General features: G+C 45.6%; 1 protein-coding gene across 3 annotated transcripts in view; it reads right to left on the minus strand.

Moving 5' to 3' along the window:
- The window catches only part of USP28 (ubiquitin specific peptidase 28), a 125,761-nt gene that overhangs the window by 77,962 nt on the left and 34,508 nt on the right, over positions 1-13,291 (minus strand). The gene's annotated exons all lie outside the window — the stretch shown is intronic.

The raw sequence follows: 13,291 nt of genomic DNA on the forward strand, positions 1-13,291 counted from the left end.
TTTATTTTTATTATAAGGACAGGAACACAATGTGGGGCAGTTTTTCTTATCGCTCTCATAAAATCTTATTTTCAAAATGCTGCTGCTATAAATTTGGACCCATTACACCTGTCACAATCACACTCTCGCGTAAAAATGAATAAAGCCAATGAGAATCACAGATGGAAGAGAATGATCAGGTCACCTCCTCATCCCAAACAGGATATTTTGCTAGCATTGGCCATCATTGTTACAGTCAAGCACTAGAAGTTAGAAGACACTCACCTGAGATGTGTATCCACAAAGGAAAAAAAGTTTATTTGGGTTCCACTGCAAACCTCACACTATCAGCTCCTGCTAAACCCCCACTGCCTTGCTGGGCCAAATCAAAGGGTACTGATGTGAACTTCCCTGGTAAGTGTACTTTGTCCAGCAGAAATACATCTGATTAATTGAGTTTCAGTTGAAATCATGCTTCTGAATTATGAGGGGTGCCGTCTGCTTAGAAATCACATGCTGATAACAGATACATTGCTTTGCCTCATTTTAGAATATTAAAAGCAAATGTACTATCAAAAAGTCCAGTCTACTTGGCAGCCTTCAGACAGGGATTGTCCAAACTGAGAGAAATGCAAACCGTGGGAACTTGCACCATTACTGACAGTCACTTTCCCTGACTGCTTTGCAATACTGCATTGTCAGGGTAGGAGCTAAACATTCATTTGTTTAAAAATAACTGTTCTAGTTGGTTTAGTTCATGGAAACATTTTCATTTCTTAGTGCATTAAAGCCTTTTTATTAAATTTTGGGGCCCAAAATTGAAACTGATGTTGTCCCTTTAGCCCCAGAAGAGCCATTCAGAACAGACATTATGAGCAGGAGAAATCCCTGGGATTTGGAAAGATCCCACCCTTAATGAAACACAACATTCTTTTGCCCCCAGTGTTTTACTTGGACAGTGACATCCCCAAGCCCACCAATTCCCATCCCTTGGTCCTCAGATCTGTACAGATGCTTCAGCCGTTTCTCACCGGTACCCCCAGCATCTAAAGGGTTTCAGCTATTTGTGGTGCGCCCATCTCACTCCCTTAAATTCAATGAGGCTGCTCACAGGGTAAGGCCCTATTGAACCTGATTTAGGGTATCAAAATCGGCCCTTACCGATGAGCCTTTGTGTCTACACTGCAGCTGGGAGCACGGGTACACGGACACTCAGCAAGGGCAGGAGCTTGGGCTAGCTGGCAGAGTACAGTCACTCCTGACCCCCTGAGTACATGCTCAGGCAGCTAGACTGAGCCGGTGTCCATACTGCCATGGACACACTGCTATTTTTAGTGCACTAGCTTGAGCAGACCTAGCGCGCGACTCTCTGCAGACGCTGGGAAGCACGCTCCCAGCTGCAGTGTAGCCGTACTGTGTTGCTCCCCACCAGACACATGTACGGGGTGCAGCGGTCTACCTCCCATTCATTTGTGCAATTTCTTATCGATCATGCTTCCAGTTGTGAGACTGGGATTTGGGGCAGCCCATTATGCACTGGGGGCTTAGTGGCACAGTGACTGGGGATGAGGGTTCCTGGCTGGTCCAGCCAAGCTATTAGCCTGGTAACTTGGTACAGCTGCTTGAAAAAAGATTGGGAACTGCTAGCCATTCTCTTGATTGCATTGTTCTCCTTTAAAATGGGCTGATGCAAACCTTCTGAAGCCATTGGCATGTCCTTTTCCCACCAGGTTCACAGCTGCTTTGGAGTCTCTCCTTTGCAGCAGGCTGTCTGCCAGGGTGCAGCAGGCAGGTTCTTGTCCTGGTTCTCTCACACCTGCAGCCCAGCAGAAGGAGGTCCCTTTGATTAGACTCTGTGATGGAGGAGGAGCCCAACAAGCCAGACCTCGGGGGCTTGATGGCTCAGGCACTTGGTGATGGGAGACAGTGCCCAGCCCTCCTTGGTATTGACCAAAGCTCATTCTTTGCGATTGGTGGCTGATGTAAAAGGAGTCTGATGGTCCGTAAGCAGTGGGGAAGGTTCCCAAGTCACCAATTGGCACCAACTGAGGCCCACCCCTCACTTGCAGAGTTGCAGTCACAGTAGATGAATCAAGGACTGAACCGCCTTCTTGCAGGCAGCATTGCAAGAGATAGCATGGTTTGCTCTGGATCCCACAGGCAGAGAAGCCACATGTAATCCGACAAAATGGAGCCTGATTCTTTGTGCACACGAATACAGCCCAGTGGCTTTCCCATCACGGAGTACATGACTGAAGCCACGTAAGGCACCCATCTGCGAGTCCACTTCTATTTACGGTGAGTTATTTACCTAAAGAGACATTTATGTGTTCATAATTAGTAAGACAATGTAGCACTGAGGCGTTTATGATAACCTGGTTCTTAGCACAGAGCAAAACCATCAGTATCTGAAATGACCCATGACAGTGATTTGATTAGTGAAATGTGTAACTGAGCTCCCAGCTCAGCCTCACACTGAAAATCAACTTCCAGTCTCCGCCGATCAGATCAAGGAGGTGATGTACTTAAGTTTGTGCTTCATTTGGCAGGGCCATAAAGCTGAATCTCAGCAATGTCTTACCCAGGGGCTGCGGGGACCACGCTGAGCCTGTGGGTGCTGCATCCCAAAACACAGGTGCACTAAGTAATACAACCACAATGAGGAACAGCAGCCAGGGAAGGGAGAGGTTAAGATGCAGTGAAGCAAGGGGACAGGAGGTGCTTCTGGCTGAGATTTCAAAGGAGCCTGAGAAGTATAGGGAGAGCGTTCCAGATGCCAGGAGGTACTGAGAAGGCGCTCACACTTAGCCGAGTGTGTCTGTTCCCCACTAGGGCTGGGTCGGATAAGAGGCATGGTGTTTGGACACTCTGAAAACATCTACCCTGCACACTAAGCCCAGGCTATGACACAGGTTTGAGCTCAAGCCTCTTGCCCTGTCTTTTCATCCACACACATCAATCTGCCTTGGGTCAACAGGCACTCAGGACCAGGGGCCTAGGACCACAGAGTCCAAGTCCTGCAGAGAATCGGGTCCATTTTGCAATGTGGACACACCTCAAGCAGCAGACCTGAGTCAGAGGGTCAGCACAGTGCAGTATGGATGTATTATCATGGCTGTGGGACCCGGGTCCAGCCTTTGGAAACCCAGCTTTGCGATGCAGTGCGGACACTCAAGCATGGGCTTGGAAACACCGAGTCCACAGAGCTGGGCATAGGTGTGCTGTGTAGACACACCCAGAGCTGTGTGTTCAGATCAGCATCACTGTCTGGATGCAGCTCAACGCATTGCTTCTGGTGCTTTGGGACATGCCCCCCACCCCCAGGCTTCACACTCAACTGGCTGGGTTCAGGCTGGAGAATGAAGCGTGGTTTAATGAATGAATAATTTGAGCAGATACAGGGCATCAGGTGGTGGAGTCAAGGCTTGGTTGGCATCTGTCAATCACTATTAATGCAAGTAATGAGCCATCAATACCACCACTTGTCCCCCCCACAACAGCTTAGCCAGGAAAGCTGCAAGTGCAGCAGGAAGGCTGAGAAACTGCCACGCTGGCAGCCCAGAGAGAAAGCAAAAACCTGAGAGTCAAGGTTTCTTCATGTCCTACTCCCCCTGCACATCTGCCCTGGGAAGCTGCCGGCATCTGCCAGGCAGGGATGTTTCCCTCCATGCCACGTTGGAGATGTATCATGAGCCCATTTGGTGTGAGCAGCCTCAGCCAGTGCTCCTGAGGGGGCAGCATTGACCAGCATGTGGAATTCTGGATCCCCCAGGCTTGGAGTGTGGGGTGTGTTTGGCTGGGAGGGGTCAAACTGCCCCACCCCATCCCCTTTTCTCAGAAGCAGAGCAAATGGCAGGGTGTATCAGAAACTCCAGAGTCAGACCAACCTGCCACTGCAGAGCAAATCATTACCAGAAGAAATTTGAACAGATGTTCAGTCCCACACTAGGCCACCTGCCCCAGGCAGGAGGAGTCACTCCAGGATCTGCAAAGCCTCTCCTGTGCGCTTCTCCTCAGCCCCAGGCAGAACCCAATGGCTTCTGCTGCATTTCCCTGCATTCCCGGGACCTCATGGTTAAAGCAGAGCTCAAAGAGTGCAAATCCACCCGGGGATTCCCTAACACCTACTTCGTCCCGAACAGCTCAGCCTGAAGCTTCATTCTTCTGGTAGAGGATCAGGGTGAAGCCATCAGTCATGGGCAAACACTGCTTGTCACCGGTGCTCCTCTCTACAGGCGGCATCACCTGAGACAGGTGCCTGCGTGCGGTCATCCTAAAGGGGCTCCAAGCAGGCTGGGGCAGGGTAGCAAGTTGCCAGCACAGCAGCTTCAGCCCACAGTCTGAGCTCAGCTCCTGTTGTCTGGTATTGATTGGTTAAATCAGCCCCAAGTGCCTAGATCAGTCCAAGACCATTTGTGTGTCTGCAGGCTGCAAGAGCTTTGGAGCCACGGCATTCCCCCTGCCCTGGGGAAACGCCAGCCTGCTCCCTAAGCTAAATTAAAGGCTTAACAGCACAGCAGATTCTCCCATGCCCGATATCCTTCAAAAACCTATTAGCTTTTATGGGGAGCTGTCTCCATATAAACAAGAAATGGCCCCGTGCTCTGCAATTTACAAACTACAGCTACACCATGGGCTCATTTTTAAACCTCCCTATTCCCCTGTCCTTCCTCAAGACTCTTGCCTCTGACTCTCCATCTCCTACAGAGTCCCATCTTCTGGGAAACAGAGGCTGCTTCATTCCCTTTTCAGGGCCACTGCCATTTTAAACTATGACGCAAGCAACTTTACTGCCTTGATGGCCAAAATCCCTCTAGGCTGGGGCTAGACCGTATTCAAGATGGAGCTAGCAATGGGCTAGGTAGAGTGTAACGCAAAGGGTTACTGTGCAGGTACCTGAGGGTTGTGGAGCTTAACTGGGTCTTCATTAGGCACCCTATAAATAGGGAACACTGAGGGGAACAGAGGGTAAAACCATATGGATGCTAGCTCTGCCTCTCAAAAAATACTGAGTTTACTTCTCTGGCCTGCAGTCTTTGTTACACAGAGTCTCTGTTTATTTTCCCTGGGGCCTTACCATGGAGCTATGGTCAGAAAAGTGACTATGTACAAAGGCCTCTTATTCTGCAGAGAATTCTCTGCATAGCCAGAGCCTGCTGCCAAAGCAAAGGCCTGTATTTCATTTCACTGCCGGCCGTAGGGCTGGCGCTGCTAGGGAAGAGCAGGCTAAATTCTGTCTTGTCACCACTTGCAGGGCGTGAGGCACCAGTGGTTCCACCCACTGCAATTTCACAGGTTACAGAAGTGAACTTGGCTCCTGGGATCTTTATCCCTGGCAGTGACACTCAAGCCTGTTTTGCTTTAATCCCAGCCACACTGTGCATGTCTGTAGGTGGGAGAAGCCATAGTTTCCCTGGAAATTTGATCAAGAAGTTGTTGTGAGATAAATACAGGACTGCGGGGTGCTCCTTTCATGGTCAATTTTCATGGTCAAGAGTAGATCCTCACTTTAAAGTGTAAGCTGATCTTGCTTTACAAATATTAGGCCCAGTTTTGCATTTCTGTAGCTCCTTCAAATGCTTTATGGGCCTTGCAAGCCATTGATTCATCCTCAGCTCGTTAATGTGAGCTGCAGTATCAGAGGCAAGTAATTAATCCTATTGTACACATGCGGAAACTGAGGCACAGACATGAGCTGTGACTTGCCTAAGATCACAGCGCAAGTCCGTAGAGTGGGCTGGGAATGGAGCCAAGACATTACTATCCACTCTCTGCTCTAACTATTCCATCGTACTCCTCCCCAATATGAGACAAAACAATGAAACCACGAGGCAGTTGGGAAGCATATAACATTGAGGTGCATTGGCAGAGCTTTGTCAGACTGGCATAGCTGGGGTGGGACATAGGTCAGGACAGAGGTACATCAGCAGAGCAGGGAATGACAGCTGTACAGCCATTGCCTGCTCTGTGCCGGACTTTACCACGATCGCTCTTTAAAGCGACACTTTTACAAGAATCAAATTCACCCAAAAATTTGGAAAGAAAAAGAATTATAAGAAAACAGTGGAGGAACTGTGAGGATGCTAGCAAATTTAACAAGTGCTCAAGCTGTTCTTTAGGTACTCTCCAAAGGACTAATAATTTGAGCCTTTCCACACAAAAGCTCAAGGAGGGTCATTTCTGTGATTATATGCAAAAGTAAACGACATGCTATGTTCCATCACTGAGAGCTGTTGGGGCCTGAGTTTAATTCCAAGTGAATTACATATTTTATGGAGGCTGGGGGCTCTAAAACAAATATGAGGGGAGGAAAACAAACACCATCAAGATCATGAGCCACCCTGCCTCAATCAGAAATCTTTAGCCTGATGCTCATGCTGAAAAGCTGACAAGAAAAACTCTGCAGCATTGGGAGAAAGAAAACCTGATAGCCTCAAAACAGGGGATGGGAGAAGAGAGGATGCTTCCATGAATTCCACTAGGAGCTAACCATGCAGATTTAACCTACCCAGGGGAAGCATCCAGCACACCCTGCGGATGGGCTCTCCACAAAGTCCTTTGACAGAGACTCAATCAGGTTTCGTACAGCTCCAAGGCAAGCATACAAAAGCCCAGATTGGATCATCCATGCACTAATGACAAGCTGTCTGAGGTCAGGGAGGGAGTCTTCAGTTCAATGACTGATGCTTCCCTTGTAAATAAACATTTATTTACTTGCAAACTGGATGGAAAATTCACCTTTGGGAAAGGGCCACATGTGAGGCAATTTCTTGCTTTGCTTAAGTCTAAAAACAAAAGTTTATTCAGCATGGATATACTGTTGCAACCAATACTCCAGTTTGCATCTGAGTTTAATTTCTCTGGATACAGGATAATCCAGGAGACTAGGAACCACTATAGACAACTGCTTCTGAATGCTGAATATAGCTTGGAGTGTGATTTCTCTCGCTTGCTAGTGTGTCTAATAAAAGTTAGCAATAGTTAAAAGGAAATCCAAGTGGTTCTTCACTAGAGCTGAGTTGGGATTTTTCTGACAAAATGCTTTTCCACTGGAAAAATCTTCGAAACAGACGCTTCCCAGTTTTGAAGAATCTCTCATTTTGGTAAAAAAAAATTGAGTTTGAAATTGAAAGTTTGGGAATAGCCTAAAGTCCTACTTCAACACTTCCAAAACAAAGTTTTTTAAATGACTTTTCATTTAGAAGTCTTATTTATTTTATATGTAAAAAGAGGTTAATTTTTTTAAAGGTCAAAACTGAAACAAAACATTTTGATTGACCTGATCGGCATATTTGGGGTTCATGAAAATTTTCAAGATGTCAACTTTTTGTCCTGATTCAGGACAGGTGTTTCCCCCTGCCTTCTCAAAAACTTGAATTCTGTGAAAACTGTTTCCTGCCCTGCTCTTTACTACTCAATGCCATCTATTTTGTATTACCATGCATTTCCAACACTGTGGCTCAGTCTAACCTATCCCTGGTCTGTATAACCTACCAAGGTTAACATTTTCAGAAGTCCCATTTTCCAAAACAACTTTTGCACTGAGAGCTTTGGAAAGCTTTACTTGGTCTGTAATGCATCCAGAGCAGGTCTAGCTAGATACCATTCATAGATTCATAGATACTAAGGTCAGAAGGGACCATTCTGATCATCTAGTCCGACCTCCTGCACAACGCAGGCCACAGAATCTCACCCACCCACTCCTACGAAAAACCTCACCCATGTCTGAGCTATTGAAGTCCTTAAATCATGGTTCAAAGACTTAAAGGAGCAGAGAAGCCTCCCTCCAGTCAACCATGCCCCATGCTACAGAGGAAGGCGAAAAACCTCCAGGGCCTTTCCAATCTGCCCTGGAGGAAAATTCCTTCCCGACCCCAAATATGACAATCAGCTAAACCCTGAGCATATGGGCAAGATTCACCAGCCAGATACCCAGGAAAGAATTTTCTATAGTAACTCAGATCCCATCCATCTAATATCCCATCTCAGGGGATTTGGCCTATTTACCCTGAATATTTAAAGATCAATTACTTACCAAAATCCCATTATCCCATCATACCATCTCCTCCATAAACTTATCGAGTAGAATCTTAAAACCAGATAGATCTTTTGCCCCCACTGCTTCCCTTGGAAGGCTATTCTAAAACTTCACTCCTCTGATGGTTAAAAACCTTCGTCTGATTTCAAGTCTAAACTTCCTGGTGGCCAGTTTATACCCATTTGTTCTTGTGTCCACATTGGTGCTGAGCTTAAATAATTCCTCTCCCTCTCCTATATTTATCCCTCTGATATATTTATAGAGAGCAATCATATCTCCCCTCAACCTTCTTTTAGTTAGGCTAAACAAGCCAAGCTCTTTAAGTCTCCTTTCATAAGACAAGTTTTCCATTCCTCGGATCATCCTAGTAGCCCTTCTCTGTACCTGCTCCAGTTTGAATTCATCCTTTTTAAACATGGTGAGACCTCACCTAGAATACTGTGTGCAGTTCTGGTCTCCCAGTGCCTTGTATAACGATACTAAAACCTCCTTATCCCTACTGGAAATGCCTCTCCTGATGCATCCCAAAACCGCATTAGCTTTTTTCACAGCAATATCACATTGGCAGCTCATAGTCATCCTATGATCAACCAATACTCCAAGGTCCTTCTCCTCTTCCGTTACTTCTAATTGATGCGTCCCCAACTTATAACTAAAATTCTTGTTATTAATCCCTAAATGCATAACCTTACACTTCTCACTATTAAATTTCATCCTATTACTATTACTCCAGTTTACAAGGTCATCCAGATCCTCCTGTATAATATCCCGATCCTTCTCCGAATTGGCAATACCTCCCAGCTTTGTATCATCTGCAAACTTTATTAGCACACTCCCACTTTTTGTGCCAAGGTCAGTAATAAAAAGATTAAATAAGATTGGTCCCAAAACCGATCCCTGAGGAACTCCACTGGTAACCTCCCTCCAACCTGACAGTTCGCCTTTCAGTAGGACCCGTTGCAGTCTCCCCTTTAACCAATTCCTTATCCACCTTTTGATGTTCATATTGATCCCCATCTTCTCCAATTTAACTATTATAACTAAGTAATATAACAATTCAGGCTTAGTTACAGGGCAAACTGTGATGGAAAACAGCTCTTCTTCTCACAGCTCTGAAAGTCTCTCAATGCCAAGTGCTTCGATTCCCAGAAAAGCAATTACCATGCAGCAGATTACAGAGCTAATAAAATCCCATTACACCATTTCAGAAAGTAAATCTGATCTGGATGCTGCCAATTTATATCAGACGTCCCATGAAAACACATCCATTACAGTGGGTGTCCTGTAACAGCCCCAAATGTACAGTCTCTATGTGTGTGTAACATGAGGCTATAATATATCACACTAATTAGACATCCGATAACAGAAGGGCTGATGGAAACTACATTAAAATCTCTTTAAAGATGAAGACAAACCCCAAGGGAGAAAATTCAGAGTTAATTATGCTGCTACAGTAGCTCTAGTTCAGTTTCCCCTCATGCCAGGCCTAGCACCACGATCACCCTTTGTGCCCAGGCCTTAAGCCACCTTCTCCCCGATTCTCAGGCCCTTAGTGGGCATCCACGCCTAGGCTGCCCTGGCTGTCCTTGCTCTTGGCCATTACAACCTTGCCTGACATTGCAACCAATGTGCAAGCAAGGAAAATGACTCAGGTGCAGGAACACGCTTTCCTCTTCTCTCCAATGGGCGGTTCCAGTTTACATGCCACAAACAGTCACAAGATGAGCCCCATGGCCTTGGGATCTGCAATGCTTTTGAGCAAGAATCTGGGCTTTATTCACCTTTGGGATAGTTATTGCAATGACATCCCCCTTGAGATTGGGAATGAGGCAGATATGAGGATGACAGGAGCAGGAATTCAGTGTGCAAGGTGCCAGGGTTGATGACCCTCTCCTCATCTCCAGAGTGGGCCAATGTAAGGATCAATGGTGCATTCTCTATGCACCAACCATCTCCTGCCAGCCAACGTGCCCTCAAGAGGCAAGGAGGCAGACAGTCCACATGGCCTATATAGTCTTCAGCCACTGAAGAAGCTGGCAACAATGGGGGCCAATTAGTGCCAACTGAGATGGTTGCTGGATGCATCAACCCCCTCCTCCCCCTCCCCAGACCAGTCACTGTGCATCATTCCAAAATGAGGCCAGGTGTTAGCAATGCCCATCCTCATATCCAGCTGTGCATCCCACAGGGGTTCACCTACAGCTGGGCAGTATCCGCAGCAAGGGGCATGGTTCCTGGCTCTGCTACAGCAGTGCTGCTCGTGCTTTTTATTATCCAGATTCAATAACAGCAAACAGCTCCGAGCTGTCTGCACTCCCCGGGAGGGGACTGGCAGTCCTCTAACAGCCGAGAAATCAAATTAGCCCTGGCTTTGTACTCTCTTTCCCTGACACAACTCCTGGCAGCCGAGGGAAGTTCATCAGGGCTTCGCACTAATCCTTATCTTGTTTAAGTGACTCCACGCTGCCATCTGATGCAATTTGCACCATGCTGCAGCCAAGGGCTCCAATTCCTGCCTATCTGTTTTGCCATCAGTTCCATTAATAGGAAATTTCTTCAGGGAAAGCTTGACTGCTGTGCCATCCAGGAGCAAAAAACCCCAAACCAAAACAAAAACCCAACCCTGGTGATAACTATCATTGCAGGGCCCCAGGGTCCTGGACTGCTCCCTTTGGTTAGATCATCACAGAGGAGCCCAGTTCTTCAATGCTCACCTAGGAGTCCACCTACCAAACTTTATCAACACCAAAAAACGCACAAAAGCGTTAAAAGGGAGATAGTCTTTCACTAAACAATTACTGGCCTTTCCCCTGCTATTTATCTGCGCCACAATTTTAATAATGATCATTTCAGCTGCAGCTATGTCTAGAGGCCCCACCTGCAGCGCAGCTGCCCACTCTCACAATTTTCCTGCAAGTCTCATGGCATTTGGGGCTTCTCAAAGTTCCAGCCCCCAGAGTCATGTTTTGGGGGAGAAGGTCAGCTTTCTTTTCAAATAGTTTCTAGCCCTCATGGTTAAGAAAAAATTGTTCACCACATAGTGGAAAAAAATAAACCCTAAAAAATTTAAAAAAAAAGAAAAAAAAAAAAGAAGAAGAAACCGAAAATTTATTTTTGGCATAAAAAAAACCATGAGATTTTTCAACCTCATGATTTTTGAGGCCTGACTCATGATTTTGGATGCTTGGGGTTGGCAAGTCCATGACTGTGGCTCCTGGGTGTGACTGCCATAAAAATAATAATTAATAATAAAGACCCAGGGAGAACATTAACTGTATTTAACAAATGGAATACTCAATTAGTTGCAATAGCACCCCTAAGCTAGCCTATAACACAATCAGACTATCCCAGAAACATTCAATTGATAGTTTTGCTCTTCAAATTTTGTTTGCCTACGGGGAATTAACTGCATGGTACTGATTGTTGTTTAAGAGTTCGTTTGTTTGGCGCATATTGATTATTTGCCATTTTGCTTTGTAAAGGGAGTTTTTTAACAAACATATCCAGTTTCACTGATCATTTCATGCCACACTGCAGGTTGTGACATTACACATCGACACTCGTGCTTTGCCGTTCGGAAGCAGTGCAGCTTTGTCCTATTGTGCAAACGGCTCAGAAACCCACAAGTCATGGGGGAGAATCAGCTGAACTGAAAGCTCTCAGTGCGAAGTGGTGGCCAAAAAAGGGCTAATGTGATACCACACATTAGCTCTTTTGGCCACTGCATCGCACTGAGTGCTTATGTTCCGCTTCGGTGCATAAACAGGAGAATCTCAAGGAGGAGCAGAGAGGTTATTTTACCTCTGTATTTGGCATTGGTGCAACCACTGCTGGAATCCTGTGTCCAGTTCTGGGATCCACAATTTAAGAAGCATGTTGATAAATTGGAGAGGGATCAGAGAAGAGCCCCATTAGAAAAGGTGCCTTATAGCAACAGACTCAAGGAGCTCAGTCTATTTAGCTTAACAAACAGAAGGTTAAACGGTAACTTCATGACAGTCTAGAAGTATCTACTTGGGGAATACATATTTAATAAGGGCTCTTCAATCTAGCAGAGAAAGGTAGAACATGCTCTATTGGCTGGAAGTTGAAGCTAGACAAATTCAGACTGGAAATGAGGTGTACATTTTTAACTGCCATAATTTAGCAGTGGTTATGGTGGATTCTCCATCAATCACTGGCAATGGTTAAATCAAGATGGGATGTTTTTCTAAAAGATCATCTCTAGGAATTATTTTGGGCTAGTCCTAAGGCCCATGTTATACAGGAGACTGACTAGATGATCACAGTGCTCCCTTCTGGCCTTGGAATCTAGGAATAAACCTCTGAGTTACACAAAAGCATGGAAAAAGAGACAGACCAATGGACAGGAGCAGGAAGATGTTTTCAGCTTTAGTTTGAAATGCAACAAAGGGCCGGATTGTGTCCTCACTTACACCAGTGTAAATCAGAAGTAAGTCACACCACCGAAGTCACTGGAGTTATACAGGTGTCAAGCCTAGGGATTTTAATGAGTCCTTAAACCTGTATGAATTTGTTTTACTTGAAAATTTCCTCTTTTCTCTAAAAAGGAAAAATTTAAAAAGTAATCAGAACGTTGTAATATTCTAGACACGTGCACACACTCATACAACCATACATGTGCACACATATCTACACTTTCTTCCCTACGTGCCTGAATAGAGACATCCAAATTCATTGTGGGATAAACAGGCCAAACTCCACAGCAATCAATTCAGCTGCATCAATTTAGCCAGTTAAACTGAACAGACCGTGTGAAATCTACCCTTAGTGACCACACATCAGCTGCCTAGAGCTGGCTCCTTATTTGAAGGCTGATCAAAACTGGGTGGGTAAACTTAAAAGTACCTGTACTCCCGCATTGGCCATGTGATCCTTAACACAGGTCTCATTGTGTGGATGGAATATATACATTACAGCAATTTAATACATCTTGCTGCAGGAAACCTCACTCTCTTTTCATTCAACCCACTAGCAGAGAGATAGTTAACATTATTCATCCCCTTTAAATTCCCATCTCAAATCGGAGCGTTTTGTCTACAGCAAAAATGAGACATTTAAAACAAATTATAGAAAAACCACCACCATCAATTCTATCTGAAACAGCTTTTAGCCAGGTCTCAGGTAACAAATTGCCTCCCTGGTTAACCTCATGCAGACATACCAGTGCCCTCCCTGACTGGGGAGAGACTGAGATGCACTGTGCATTTGTCCTGTGTGACATCAGTCCAGGTGGGTGGGTTCCTTTTTTTA

This window comes from Dermochelys coriacea, chromosome 22 (assembly GCF_009764565.3).
Source record: "Dermochelys coriacea isolate rDerCor1 chromosome 22, rDerCor1.pri.v4, whole genome shotgun sequence".
In the NCBI taxonomy this organism is placed as follows: Eukaryota; Metazoa; Chordata; order Testudines; family Dermochelyidae; genus Dermochelys; species Dermochelys coriacea.